Raw genomic sequence first — 15,990 nt, 5'->3', positions numbered from 1 at the left:
GGCAGTGAAAAATTTATTTCAATTAACTTTTTTAATGGCCTTAATAAGCCTTCTAATTGTCAATGTCATCGTGCGTCATTTTACACTCAGCCGGGTCGGGCAAGCGCCCGCCCACCGAGCTAAACATTTTACCCAATGTGTTTCTTCTAAGAACAGTCTACAGATCTTCTCTGTCTCGCTACCAATTCGGCCAACAGATTGACATCACAAGACAGCGTGAGAGAGCGGCGGAGAGACCAGAACCAGCGCGAGTGCAGGGAAGCTTCATAAAGTGACATCAGCACAAAGGTGAGAGCTGATTGGTAATAGTGGGTAAGTGTTTTTCTCCAGTTTATTCCTCTAGTTTTTCCCCAGTTTAAAATAGATTAACTAAGGAAAGGTAAGGGTTCTAGTTTTTATTTAAAGTTACATAAATAATGTAACTTTTTTTACTGTATTTAACTTAAAGAAAGGGTTTTTTTTCAACTAGAGGCATGGCAGGACAGCTCAGTCCCGTGTTATGTACCGCCTGCAACATGTGGGAAGTCCTACATGCTCCTTGCGCTCTGGCCAACCACGTGTGTAGGAAGTGCCACCAGCTGCAGCTCCTTCAGCTCCGAGTTTCGGAGCTTGAGTGGCAGCTGGTGGCACTGAGGTGTATCCACGAGGCTGAGTGTTTTGTGGATAGCACGTTTTAAGATACGGTCACCCCACAGCTTACGGAAGTGCAGACAGAGAGGGAATGGGTGACCATCAGTCAGAAGAAAGGTGTCAGGCAAGTAGTCAGGAAAACCCCAGAGTGCATCTTGCTCAAGAATCATTTTTCTGTGTTGGAAAATGGTGAAAGTGACGGTTCTTCTGGGGAGTGCAGCCACGCTCATGGCACTGTGAGTGGCTCAGCTGCACGGGGTGGGGGGAGGAAAAAGAGGGGAAGTGCAATAATGGTAGGAGACTCGATAGTATGGGGAACAGACAGGCGTTTCTGTGGCCATAGACGTGACTCCAGGATGGTATGTCGCCTCGCTGGTGCCAAGGTCAAGGATGTCACTGAACAGCTACAGGGCATTCTAAAGGGGGAGGGCAAACTGACAGAGATCGTGGTACATATTGGTACCAACGACATGGGTGGAAAGAGGGATGAGGTCCTGCAAGCAGAATTTAGGGAGCTAGGAAACAAATTAAAAAACAAGACCTCAAAGGGAGTAATCTCTGGATTACTTCTGGTGCCACGCGCTAGTGAGTATAGGAGTAGGAGATTAGTCCAGATGAATGCATGCCTGGAGAGATGGTGCAGGAGGGAGGACGTTAGATTTCTGGGACTTTGGGACCACTTCTGGGGGCAGTGGGACCTGTACAAGGCAGATGGGTTGCACCTGAACTGGAACGGGACCAACATCCTTGCGGAGAGGTTTTCTAGTGCTGTTGGCGAGGGTTTAAACTAACTTGGCTGGGGCATGGGATCTTAAGAGGAGGTTCAGCAGGGGGAGGTGCACAGCCAAAATTAGAAGAGAGAGAAAATGAGTCTGGAAGGCATAGAAATTATATGCCAGTTAAGACACAAGGGAGTTTGGCAAGGTTGGATGGTATTTATTTTAATGCAATAAGTCTGACAAATAAGGCAGATGAGTTGAGGGCACAAATTAACACGTGGAAGTATGATGTCATTGCTGTCACAGAGACACGGTTGAGAGAGGGGCAGGATTGGCAGCTCAACATTCCAGGATATAGGGTCTTCAGGTGAGACAGGGAAGGAGGTAAAACAGGAGAGGGTATTGCAATATTGATCAAGGAATCAATTACAGCAGTAAGGAGGGATGACATCTTAGAAGGCTCCTCAAATGAAGCCATATGGGTAGAGCTGAAAATCAAAAAAGGAGCAATCACATTGCTGGGAGTGTACTATAGGCCCCCAAACAGGAGAGAAATAGAAGAGCAGATATGTAGGCAAATTTCATAGAAGTGTAAAAATAATAGGATGGTAATTGTGGGGGATTTCAACTTCCCTAACATTAACTGGGTTAGTCATCGTGTCATAGATTTACAGGGAGCGGAATTCTTAAAATGCATCCAGGAGAGCTTTTTAAGCCGCTACGTAGAAGGTCCAATCAGAGAGGGGGCGGTCCTGGACTTAATTTTAGGGAATGAAGCCGGGCAAGTGTAGAGGTATCAGTGGGGGAGCATCTTACAGATAGTGATCATAACTTCATTAGATTTAAGGTTGTTATGGAGAAGGACAAGTATGGGCCAGAAATCAGAGTTATAAATTGGGGGAAGGCCGACTTTAATAAGATCAAATATGATTTGGCCAGAGTGGACTGGGAGCAGCTACTTTTAGGTAAATCTGCATCAGAGCAGTGGGACTCATTCAAGGAAATAGGGAGAGTACAGGGCCAACATATTCCAGTAAAGGCAAAGGGTGGGACCAACAAATCCAGGGAACCCTGGATGTCGAGGGGTATACAGGATTGAATAAAAAGAAAAAGGGAGGCTTATGGCAGATACTGATGGCTCAAACCCTAGAGCTCTACCCCTAGAGCTTTACAGTCCTGTCAACTGTTAAGTTTAGTGGTTGGCACAAAAGCTTAATGGTGCTACAAAATCTTTTAGAATGTCCATGGACTAAGCAGTCCCTTTTACTGTTCTTAGACAGGTGCGGTGGTACTTTTAGGCTTTTAATATATCTGTTAGTAGATGTTGATAAAATGTTTCCCCTACAATTATTTCTTAATTTTATACTCCTGAGAGGAGTATAGAATGTGTAGGGGGAACTTAAAAAGGAAATTAGGAGAGCAAAAAGGGGGCGTGAAAAGACATTGGCTGGTAAAATAAAGGAAAATCCAGTAATTTTACAAGTACATTAAGCGTAAGAGGATAACTAGGGAAAGAGTAGGGCCCATTAAGGACCATAGTGGTAATTCGTGTGTGGAGCTGGAAGTCGTAGGTAGGGTTCTAAATGAATACTTTGTGTCGATGTTCACAAGTGAGAGGGTCAACGTGGGTAAGGAAATCAGGCAGAAGGACAGTGATAGAATTAAAGAAATTTGCATAGAAAGGGAGGAGGTGCTAATGATCTGGCAGGCTTAAAAGTAGATAAATCTCCAGGCCTGAATGAAATATATCGCAGGCTGTTGAGTGAGACAAAGGAGGAGATAGCAGGGGCGCTGGCAATAATTTTCAATACCTCTCTGGCCACAGGAGTGGTGCCAGAGGACTGGAGGACAGTCATTGTGGTACTGTTATTCAAGAAGGGAGGAAGGGATAAATCAGGGAACTTCAGACCAGTCAGTCTAACCTCAGTGGTGTGGAAACTATTGGAAGCAATTCTGAGGGACAGAATTAATCTACACTTGGAGAGGCAGGAATTAATCAAGGACAGTCAGCATGGTTTTGTTAAGGGGAGGTCATGTCTGACCAATTTGACTGAACATTTCGAAGAGGTGACCAGGCGTGTAGATGAGGGCAATGCATCTGACGTAGTCTCCTTGGACTTCAGCAAGACTTTTGATAAGGTCCTGCAAGGGAGGCTGATAACGAAGGTAAGAGCCCATGGGATCCAAGGCACTTTGGCAAATTAGATCCAGAATTGGCTGAGTGGCTGGAAGCACAGGGTGATGGTCGAGGGGTGTTTTTTGTGACTGGATGCCTGTGTCCAGTGGGGTTCCACAGGGATCGGTGTTGGTCCCTTGCTGTTGGTGGTATATATAAACGATTTAGACTTGAATGGAGAGGTGATCAGTAAATTCGCAGATGACACGAAAACTGGTGGGGTGGTGAATAGTGAAAAGGATAGCCTTGATTACAGGAGGATATCGACGGCTGGTCAGATGGGCTGATCAGTGACAAATGGAATTTAATCCGGATAAGTGTGAGGTGATGCACTTGGGCAGGACAAATAAGGCATGGGAATACACGATGAACGGTAGGACCCTGGGAAGTACCGGGGATCAGTGGGACCTTGGAGTGTATGTCCACCGTTCCCTTAAGGTAGTGGGACAGGCAGATAACGTGGTTAAGAAGGCATATGCGATTCTTGCCTTTATTAGCCGAGGCATAGAATATAAGAGCAGGGAGGTTATGCTGGAACTGTATAAAACACTGGTTAGGTCATAGCTAAAGTATTGCGTGCAGTTCTAGAATCTGCAATATTGGAAGGATGTGATTGCACTAGAGAGAGTGCAGAGGAGGATAGACTGGGGTTATTTTCCCTGGAGCTGAGGAGACATGATTGAGGTGTATAAAATTATGTGGGCATAGATAGGGTAGACAGGAAGGAACTTTTCCCCTTTGTGGAGGGATCAATAACCAGGGGGCATAGATTTAAAGTAAGTGGCAGGAGGTTTAGAGGGGATGTGAGGAAGAATTTTTTCACCCAGAGGGCAGAGGGAATCTGGAAGTCACTGCCTGAAAGGGTGGTAGAGGCAGAAACCCTCATAACATTTAATAAGTTTTTGTGTGTGTGATGCCATGGCATACAAAGCTATGGGCCTAGTGCTGGAAAATGAAATTAGAATAGTTAGGTACTTGTTTGACCAGCACAGACTCAATGGGCCGAAGGGACTTTTCCTGTGCTGTAGACCTCTATGACACCCTAAAGCAAGCGTGCAACCTGGATCCTGAACCCCAACAAACCAAGGGCACTGGATCCAACACATGGCCACACTTCTTCCTCTGTAATCTCCTCCAGCCCTACAATCTTCCAAAATATCTGTGCTTCTCTAATTCTGACTTCTTGTGCATTCCCAATTTGAATTTCTCCACCATTGGTGGTTGTAACTATAGTTGCCTAGGCCCCAACCCCCTTAACCCAGGGCTGCCACCAGACTCCTGCCTGAGGCTTAGGCCTACTAGAACACCGTTTGAGACACAGGCCTGCTGGACGCTGCCCCCCACCCGCACCTCCAAACCCGGCCAAATCCCTCACAGAGACTCTCGCTCCACCGCTCTCATCGCAGCCCCCCAAACATCTATCCACCTCCCCAACCCTACAGCTTTGGCAACAACGAACAACTTGATTTTTTCATGCTGAAAGTGTCAGCTGGTCAGTCCTCTTGCAGAACTCCTCATGACTGAGTGCACCTTGCATGTGGAGACACCAAAGATGCGCAGGCAGTGGCGAGAGGAGACTCCCAGCAGTCTCCCAGTTATTGCCTGGAGAAATACAGGACAAATTACATCCCAGGAAGCCAATGTACATAATGCAGGACAAATTGGAAAATTATGGGACTATTTCATAAAACAAGGGACAGCTGGTCACCCTGCTTGGGATGCTTCATTGTGTTAAAGGTGTTGTATTCAATTATTCTGTGTTTGATTATGAGAGTCTGTTTACTATTGATGTTCACTGTGCTTGATTGGTTAAGCTTGGTTGTGGACTCAGGGCAAAGTAAATAAAGCTGCAGAAAGAGTTGGAAGCCAAAGCTGAAGCATGGAGTAGACATGTTAAAGCCCTGTGAATAAAATGGCTCCCTTCTTTTCCCTCTCCTCATTTGAACGCAATAGGCTTTTTGTTTGAAAAGGATATACTTGCCCATTTAGTGAGTATTTAACAGTTTACATGCTATGACCATAAAAGAACCAATCAGTCTGGTTTTCTTGAGTGTACAATGCAAAACTTAAACAAAAACCGAACCATGTAAAATAATAAAATATGCTCCAACCTTTGCACATACAGACATACCCAAAGTTCTCTCTCTCTCTCTCACACACACACACATACACAAAGACAGACACACACAAGTATGGTCAAATTAGAGTTGATAACAAAGAAAAAGTCGTATACAGTCTGTAGTTTAATGACGTGGCTGGTTTCAGGCTGAAGTCGGTGATCTCAATGCTTCTAGTTTAAAGATGTAGACAGCTGATTTGGTTGTTTTTCTGGAGACAATAGTGCTCAGTTGAATTTTTTTAAAGAAGTCTCTATTTGCAGCAGGGGTGTCTGTGGATGGTCACAGTCAGCAAATAGAGTTTGAAGCTTACAAGGTGAGTTGGAGAGAGAGGGAGGCAGGAGAGAGCCCACTTGGGTCTTCTCTCTAGTGTCTTAGCTGCCTATCCTCGGTCCTGCAGAGAAAACAGGTGCTTAAACATGTAAAGGGCTGACCTGTCATGTAACCTTCTCTCTCCAACTGCTCAACGGATCAAAATGAGGTCACTGTCAGTGTATTCCAGAGTTGACTGTCTGGGAAACTCTCCTGGCCAGGTGATGCTCCAATTGACCTCAGCATTCCTGGTCTTCAGAGGGGAAAAAGCAGCCAGAATTGTCACCCAACCTGACAATCTAATGATTCTTGCTGCAAATTACACATGTAGATTAATGTCCCCACTTATTTTTATGTTGTTGTGTGCAGCCTATTCATTTCACTGTGTGGGACCTTTAGATTTTTTTTGCGCAGCAACGTACACAGGTTAAGTTAAGTGGGTGGATTCCTGCTCAGCCTGAAAGGAACATCTGGTTTTCTGCTCAGTTGTGCAAATTTGAGGGGACATTGGTGTGTATGTTGAGTGAAACTCAGCTTGATGATGCCCATACCCAACAATTGAACAAGGTCTGACATTCCCTGACAAGAATTACGTGTGAAGAATAGCCACTTTTCAGGTGAAGGAAGACCACCAGTGCCACAGAATGGCACACAAAGGAAATCAGCACTTGGTTTTTGGGATTGGGTGGAGTGGGGATAGGGGGTAATCATTGATGCTTCCTGCAGGAGTACAGTCTTTGCCCAGCAGTAATTAGAATGGGCCATAACTAGTCGTTACTAAACCTAGTTAGTGACTCCAAAATAGTGGTAATACTAAACATGAACAAAATTTGACTCCTTTTCCTTACAACCTTTTCCCATTTTAAGTAGTAATGTCACTATACAATGAAAAATATAAATACAGTAATCAGGAAAGTCTGTTAAGCTGGAGAAATATGTATAATATGGAACCATCGAATAAATACCTAATATTGATTAATTTTGTTACTGAATTTCAGAATAGTGCAGGACTGCACTGAAGTACTTATATAATTATAAAGAAATATTATAGGGAATATCTAGGAAAGTCTTTGCCTGCTGGTATAAATTTACTCATTAGCTTGTTCTATTTTCTAACTTGTATGTAGCTAATTATATTTCTTTTTTGGAATCATATGTCTTCTTAAAACCTAGGAGAGAGACGATGTAAAAATACAGTGACATGATACATGTGGCATCCTGACCAGCATATACCGATGAACAGCTTTTGAACTCTTCTTCAATTGCAATGCTTATCATGCCAAAAAGTAACACACATAACTAAAGGAAATAGTGAAATGAATATATCCCTTTAGTCATGCCGATGATTGAATGCAGTTTTAGAGTGAGAAAGAGATTTGAAGATTTTGTACATACACTAGATAGAGCCCATTCCCAGAACTCAGCGACATTGTGTATTACCACTAGGCATGTTCTTTAAAAAAAAATTAGACTTGATAATAGTCTTGTCTCTGTACTATCTTCAGCTGCTTCGTCAGTGACCTTCCCTCCATCATAAGGTCAAAAGAGGGGACATCCTTTGATGATTGCACCATGTTCAGCACCATTCCCGACTCTTCAGACAATCAAGCAGCCTGTGTTCATATGCAGTAAGACTTGGACAACATTCAAGCTTGGGCTGATAAGTGGCAAATAAATTCACGCATTGCCAGGCAGTGACCATCTCCAACAAGAGAAAATCTAACCATAATTTAACTGTATTCCTCTCCGCAGACGCTGTCAGACCTGCTGAGTTTTTCCAGGTATTTTTATTTTTGTTTTTGTTTTGGATTTCCAGCTTCCACAGTTTTTTGCTTTTACGAAAATCTAACCATGTTGACTTGACATTCAATGGCATTACCATTGCTGAATACCTATTATCAATATCCTGGGGGGTCACCATTGACCGGAAAACAAATTAACCAGCCATATAAATACTGTGGCTACAAGAGCAGGTCAGAGACTGGAAATTCTGAAGTGAATAGTTCAACTCCTGACTCCCCAAAGCCTGTCCACTGTCTACAAGGCACAAGTTAGGAGTGTGATAGAATACTCTCCACTTGGCTGGGTGGTTGCAGCTCCAACAACATATCAGGACAAAGCAGTTTGCTTGATTAGCACCCTATCTACCAATTTAAACATTTGCTCCCTCCACCACCAACATATAGTGGCAGCAGTGTGTACCATCTACAAGATGTTCTGCAGCAACTCACCAAGGCTCCTTTGGCAGCACCTTCCAGACCCATGACTTTTACCAACTAGAGGGCAGCAGATGCATAGGCATAATACCATGTACAGTTCCTCTCCAAGCCAGGCACCATCCTGACTTGGAACTATATCGCCATTCCTTCACTGTCACAGGGTCTAAATCCTGGAACTCCCTCCCGAAACAGCACTGAGAGTGTACCTAAAGCACATGGACTGCAGTGGTTCAAGAAGGCAGCTCACCACCACCTTCTCAAGGGCAATTAGGGATGGGTAATAAATACAGGCCTAGCCAGCATCACCCACATCACATGAAATATATATATATTTTTTAAATCTACAATACAGCTATGTGCCTATAATTGTTCAGATCAGCGTTTCTGATCTCTGCGATGGTATTCTATAGACACTGAGCACTGATCAGGGACTTTTGCATAGAGAAGGGCGCAGATTAGAATTGGTCATAGGAAAGAAGATACTATATAAAGCTAACTTCTTAATTATGTCCCCATGATGTCCCAAAGTGCTTCACAATCAGTGTATTTCTTTTGAAGTATAATCCAGGTTATTATGTAGGCAAACACACACATCAATATCCCACAATTAGCAAATAAATGGTTGGTCGGTGGAGGGTAGAATGTTGAGCATTGGAATAACTTCCTACCCTTCTTAAACAGTGCCATGCCATTGTTCACATTTAGCTGTGCCAGAAAACAGAACACTGGCGGAAGATGGCACCTCGGACACATTAACTCCCCTTCAGTACTGCCCTGGAATGTCAGCTCAGGCCCATCATGGGACTTGTACCCACAAAGTTTTGACTTGGAGATGAAATTGTTACCAACTGAGCTGATACTTAACATAAGAAAGCATAGAGAAAAATTGACTCTTCTGCCCATCAAACTCACTCCTTGCATATAATACACAATTATAGACTCCTACTTCATTTCCTTTAAAATTTATTAATATTGTAATAACATTAAAATTTATCTAAACTGATTACAGAACTGAGCCCTTGGCTTGCTGGCAACATTCCCACCTCCGGGTCTGAAGATCCTTGGTTTGAAGCTCACTCCAGACAATTCCAGAAAGTGGGGGCCAGAGCTCCAGCTTGAATTCTAGGTTATTGGCATCTGTGAGGTTGTTGGGAAGAAACAATAAAAATTCAGCAAGATGCATTCCGATTCAGAACTGCATGTGCTGTTCAAACATGGATTCCATTATTCTCCTTCTACACTTCCTCTGCTGTTACATGGGTATGGTGGCCTTAATTGAACAACAATGCAATTTTCAATGCACTACAACCCTCCCCTTAGTAAATGAGAAGCATTGAGTGTCTCAGTGATTTGTTTCCAAAGTGTCAACAATAAGCTTAACCATAACTTGAATGTTCAACTTCACCATAACACTGTAACATATTCTAACTTTTCTATTAATTTAACATTGCATTCAGTCGCATACAATGAGATGAAAATGTGGTTCACCAACAGAAAACCATTTACTTTGTAATATTTAAATCACTTAAGCGTTGTGGATGTATTCTCTTGCGAGTAGGATATAGTCTGACATCAGGGCCAGAATTTTTAGCTTGTCGGGCAGAGTAAGGTTTCCAACAGCTATTAAAAATTAAATAAAAATTTAAACATTTCATTAATAACATGTCCCTGCTCATGTGACAGAGTCACATGAGGGGACATGTTTTTTTAACAATTTAAAATTCTTTATTTTTATTTCTTAAAATCTTCAGCTTCCTTAGACAGCTCTGTGCCTCACCTGCATGCATGCTCGAAATTCCCCACTCGCCCTCCTCTTGCCCCCCTCCCCCGACACAGGCAGCGCTGAGCTGCAGCATGCATTTCACGCTGCACAGGCCTTAAATGGCCCACCAGTGTGAAATTGCGATCTAGCCCTGATTGCGGGCAACGGTCAGCTTCCCGTCCCTGTTGTAGCCGTCAGTGACAACAAGGTGTTCACCAATAAGCAAATCTGCAAAATCAACACTAACCTCAATCCATAGTCCTGGAGGTAGTTCAGATATCTTGAGAGGATCACAAAGATTTGACATTGTAGTTGCTTGACATGGCAAATACTAATTGATTTTGTGCTCTACCATCCCAATTCCTGGGAACCATAACCTTGACCCTAAGGAGTTGTTTGGTTTTGACAATTCCCTGGTAACTTTCATGTGCTACAACTACAACACAATCTCTCAATGATTGTGGAGTGACAGTACAGTTGCTGTGGATGTAATGGTGAGCTCATTTCAAACATTGGGCAGAATTTTCCATTTGTCTGACCGACTCGGCGGTGGGTGGGCGGCCGATTGCCGCTGGAGAAATGGGCCGTGCCGCCATTTTCCGTGTGCGGGCCAATTAAGGCCCGCCCAGCGGGTAAGTGACTCACGTGGAGAACAGGAAAATAGTCACGGGGGCGGGAGGCTTCGGACTGCTGGTTCCAATGGGGAGCTGGCAGCCTGTATAAAGAGTGGCCAGGCAGCCTGCTTGAGGCAGTGCACCATGGCCACTCAGAGAGAAGGTCATGCTGGATTGAGGGCAGAGGAGAAGGAGGGGGGCAGGCTGCAGGAGAGGCCAGCGGTCGAGGGGCCACTGTGCCCCCCCGGTTTTCAGATACATGCCTTGCTGTCCTCCTGCAAGAGGTGTCTATCCATCGGCACCTTCTGTATCCAGAGGATGGGAGGAGGAGGGCCCCCCCCCAAGTCACCAGCCAGGCGTGGGAGGAGGTGGGTGATGCTGTAAATGCCCATGATGATGTGCGGCGCACTGGCACCCAGTGCAGGAAAAGATTCAATGATTTGCTGCGCTCTGGAAGGGTGAGTACCATGTCTGTCTTGGCCATTTGACCCAGAAGGCAGCCTTAGCCTTTGAGTCCCCCCAATATGTATTGCTGTCGTTACTGCAAACGGCATCTGTCGCATGCTGGGTGGGCAAATGGGTACTGACCATGCTTACATCAGCCTTAATGGCTGAGGAGAAGAAGGGTTCTGCCCGCAGCATATGTTGGTGTTTGTGGCATTTGAGTAGTCTGGGGGCAACCTGCAGGGGAGGCCTCTAGACACATACTCAGAACACCAACACATATCATATTGATGGTAATGAGATGGTGCAAAGAGTGCCTCAAGGTGTTTTGGGCAAGTGCCATCTGCTGGCATCGGCGCCGCACCTAGTTGCGCCTCCTTGCCATGGGCGCTAAGAGCCGTGTGATATTCGAACTGATGGACACCGAATGTGTCCAAGGTGGCCGTTGGGGGAGGGGGCTGGGACCAGCCGTACTATCTTCTGGGGACTGATCACCAGTAGTGTGGACAGGAGCCGCTGGAGGCCTCAGATGGGCCATTGTGGTTGGGGGGGCATCGTGCGCGTGCAGAGTACATGAGTGACCTGCCCCAATAAATCCTCTTCTCTGTTTTGCAGGCAAAAAGTCACCACAATGCCCGGGAGCGCCTGAGGACTGGAGGTGGGCGCACCCTCCTCCAGTGCCTTACAACCTTTGAAGAGCAGGCCATGGAGCTGGGAAGGAGGCAGGAGGCCAGGGCTGCCAGGGGCGGCAAGGCTGGGGTCCCGTGGCCAGGTATTTGAGGTCCACAGTCCCGTCCACTCTGTCTGCTCACCATCCAAACCACTGATGGTTGCTGCAATCGTTAATGCTGAAACAATGCTCATTCACAGACTGAGACACTCTGACGTGTGGGTCATACAGAAGAGACCCTCGTCCCCTTGAGGCATCGCGTCTCCACCACCTTCCAAAGTCACCTTATCCCATTTGTGACCACTATCACCATGGTCGAATATGCCAAAGACTTATTGCATCTTAGGGGGCTTGGGACCCACAGCACCCCTTCAGCCAGTGCGCCCCACATTACTTTGTCCAAAAGGTCCTCAGCACCTCAGCTGTGAACATCATGGCATTCAATTAGATAAATGCCACCACGTTACTCATCCCTGCATGAAGGGGAATTGTTGCCTTCTGTCCACCCGTCTATGCCCCTCCTAACGGAATGAAGATCAATAATGTGACCTCTCAATCTCCTGTGATCGACAGCAAATGTCGCAACTGTTTGCGATGTTTCCTCAGCCCCGCAATTATCCAGGCCACAATGCACCCAGGTCAGGTACCTCTGCACTCTCCCCACTCCTATGGTTCATAGCATGCCATGTGGCATTCCTGAGGCCATCTGACCAGCCTGTCTGCATGTGCGTTTAATGGTTGGGGTTCGTCTTGACTCTTTTCACCCCACCAATGTTCGTCTCCTTAGGGTCTTGAAGGGTGAGCGACTTATAAGGCTGGGGGGAAAGGGATGAAAGATTGAAGTGAATGTACGCTAACTGATGCACTGTCCTTGTTGTTAATTTCAGCATCACCACCAGAGCGACCCGCACCTTGACCCCGCGACCCCCCCTCCACACCTGAGGGCCAACATGTGCAACTTGCGGCACATCATTTCAGCCAGCCAGGCACCAACGCAGACACACACACCTCGGTGGGGACTTTGCCATCGGCTAGTGTCCCGGGTCACAGTGGAGAGAGCACATCATGATCGCTGGAGGAGATGGTAAGGACAGAGAGTGCTGATGGCTCCAGCAGCCGGAGGGCTGCAGAAGACAAGGCACATGCTGAGTCCGGCACTGATGACGTGTCTCTGGAGTTGTCCCCATTGCAGCAGCTGCAGGACAGGCGGCAGGAAATGCGCTTGTATCTGGCAGGGTTGCATGAGGGAATGGTTCAGTTGCTCTCTGCGACGGAGGAGTCTAGGCAGAGTGCACATGAAGGTTTGGCCCTCAGGGCAGAGCTTCAGGCTTCCTTCAATGAGAGATTGGTGACTCTCATAGACAGGGGCTTCAACCGAATGGAATATTTCATGATTGGGAAACGCTCTGACCTGCAAGCCCTCACAGCGGTACTGGCCACGGGTAGTCATTCCCAATGTGGGAGATGTTGTGGACACCAAGCGTTGGCACTCGGTGCCCATGCATCTGCGGTGAGCAGGGAGGTCGAAAGGGACCTCACGTCAGCGCAGCAGCTGCCTGTCGTCGCTGCGAGCTCCTCTCAGGGTACTCTGGGTGAGGGCAGCAGCTCCTCCGCCCCTCTGCCAGTCAACGTTGCTTCCATTGAGGTTGCAACTACTGGGGAGGTACCAGTTCAGGAGCTGGCCACTCCCTCCCAGGCGGGGCCATCACAGGCTCCACGGGCCAGAGGGCGCCCGCCAAGGTCATCGAGGCCAATAGGACAGCAGAGTCAGCAGGCTGTCTCACAAGCCACTCCGAGCGGTGGGGCGTCATCTAGACATAGCACCCAAAAACGTAAGCATAAGGCACCTTAGGCACTCCATGGGTATGTCACTGGTGATTTTGTGTTGGCCTTAGAATAGGGACCCATATTTTTCTTATCGCAAGAAAGTGCTGTGTGCTTTTCTTTTGGACAAAATAAAGTCCACCTTTGTTACCACGGCTGAGGGTCTTTTGTTTGTGGTGTATTTTTCTTTTTCACATATTTATCATGTGTTTGAGTGAACATTGATGTTTCTGTACTAAGCCCTTATTTGCAGCTGAACAGGTGGAAGATGTGGCACCTAAGAGCCACATGTGGAAGTGCCAGGCAATGCTGTTCCTGCTGATCCATGTGTGTGGAGCTAGCTGAAGGTTCTTTGGATTAAATTGTCCCGGGTGTCCCTGCCTCCTTGGTGTAGTAGCGGGTCGGCGTGCTGCCCCTCACATCGCCCTGTGCTTCCTCATCCTCTGAGCCACTGCTGGATTCATCATGTGCGGCCTCATCCAGGGCATCAAGGTCTTCATCATCAACCGCATCCCCCCTTTCCAGCGCAAGATTGTGCAGAGCGCAGCATGCTACCACGATCAGAGAGACACGATCTGGAGGGTACCGGAGTGCGCCCCCTAAGCGGTCCAGGCAACGGAAGCGCATCTTGAGAAGACCGATGGCTCTCTCCACCACAGCCCTTGTGGTGCCCTGGCTCCTATTGTACCACTGCTCAACTTCTGCTCTTGGATGGCGTAGTGGCGTCATGAGCCACCTTCGCAGGGGATAGCCCTTGTCACCCAGCAGCCAACCATCCAGCTGAGCCAGAGCACTGAAGAGCCCCGGCACCTGGGAGTGTCTGAGGATGTAGGTGTCATGGGAGCTGTCTGGGTACCTTGCACAGACTTGTAGAATCTACATCCTGTGATCACACACTATCTGCACGTTCATTGAGTGGAAGCCCTTCCTGTTGACGAAGGCACCGGGCTCACCTGCTGGTGCCTAGATGGCCACATGTGTGCAGTCTATTGCACCCTGGACACGGGGGAAGCCAGCAATGGCTGCAAAGCCTCTGGTTCACTGTGCCTGACTTGCCTGGTCGCAGCGGAAGTGGATGAAGGTGGATACCCATCTGAACAGAGCGTCTGTAACCTGCTTGACACAAGTGTGGACAGCTGATTGGGAGACACCGCAAAGATCACCCACCGAGCCCTGGAAGGTGCCAGAGGCATAGAAGTGGAGGGCAACTGTGAGCTTCAGAGCCACTGGCATGGGGTGTCCACCCACACAGTTAGGGGACTTCTCAGGGGCAATCATTTGACAGATGTAGTTGACTGTCTCCCTTGAGAATCGGAGCCTCCTTCAGCATTGCACCTCAGTCATATTGAGGTAGCTGCTTCGCCGCCTGTATACCCTGACAGCAGGATAGTGGTGTCTTCTGCAGCCCCTTGCACCTTGGACAACCTCTTGGCCCTGCGCCCCTTGTGCCTGCACCTGGCCTCCCAAAAGTGGCTCCCCTGGAGGCTGATTGTCCAGTTCTGGCCTCCTCCTTATTCTATCCCTCCCTTCCTCCTCAGAGGAGCTGCCTCCAGTGGATAGGTCAGAGCCCATACCCCCAGGCTAAACGGAGGCCTCCGGAAAGCTGCAGGCCCGAGAAAGATTACTGTCTGCAGACTGGTTTCAAAGTACACAAGAAGCTCTTGGAAATCGATGAGAACTGCTCACAATCACACAGGCAACTTTTAAACACTTTCAGCAATTAAAACTTTGTGTAAAACATGAAAAACCCCTCTGAGTCCACATATTCCGACATTGCATGAGTTTTCTTAAAAAAACTCCTACCTACCTGCCCATTGGGCCCATGCTCCGACCCGAAGTTCGCACGGGCCCCTCAAAACCCAGGACAATTGGCAAGTTAAGAGCCTTAATGAGGCCTTCAATTAATGAGTGCCCCACTGCTGAGCGTGCCCGCCGACCAAAATATTGTGATGCCACGCACTAACGCTGGCACTCTCGTCAGCCGGAAAATTCTGGCCAATGTGAAGTCCTTGTATGTGTTCCCTCGGTCACATCTTTCCATTTTCATGATTCCATAGCTTTTGTACATAGTTACAATGCCTCACCTTGTTTTGTTTCCACTTTTGTGTCAGCTAGTTTTAGTGATTTTGGTACCACGCTTAGGCTTACATAATTAAGATGTTGTTTGGCAACCTGTTCTTCATGATGAATAGGACTGACTGCCGACAAAGGATGTTATGAAAGATAGTCTGCTGTGTTGAGCTTTCCACGCTGGGATTCAACATGGAATTCTTGGAGTTTGAGTACCCAACACTCTATTTGAGTGGGTGGCTTGCTATGTGGATTGTTGAACAAACTAGTCATCTGTGATCAGTTATTCAAACTCGCTTCCATACAAGTAGAGGTACAAGTGCACAATACCTTATGCAATTGTAAGCGCTTCTCTCACTGTGAATTATGTTGCTGTGCAGGTATTTGTGATGTGCTTATCATTGCAACAATTGATGGGTTATCTGTCTTACAG

At 47.0% G+C, this 15,990-nt stretch overlaps 1 protein-coding gene across 2 annotated transcripts in view; it reads right to left on the bottom strand.

The window, feature by feature from the left end:
* The window catches only part of LOC144688602 (docking protein 5-like), a 510,185-nt gene that overhangs the window by 347,559 nt on the left and 146,636 nt on the right, over positions 1-15,990 (bottom strand). The window lies entirely within an intron of this gene.

Source organism: Cetorhinus maximus, chromosome 13, assembly GCF_964194155.1.
Source record: "Cetorhinus maximus chromosome 13, sCetMax3.hap1.1, whole genome shotgun sequence".
Taxonomy (NCBI): domain Eukaryota; kingdom Metazoa; phylum Chordata; class Chondrichthyes; order Lamniformes; family Cetorhinidae; genus Cetorhinus; species Cetorhinus maximus.
Note: the sequence above shows the minus strand (reverse complement) of the source record. Positions and strands in the feature narration are given on the sequence as shown.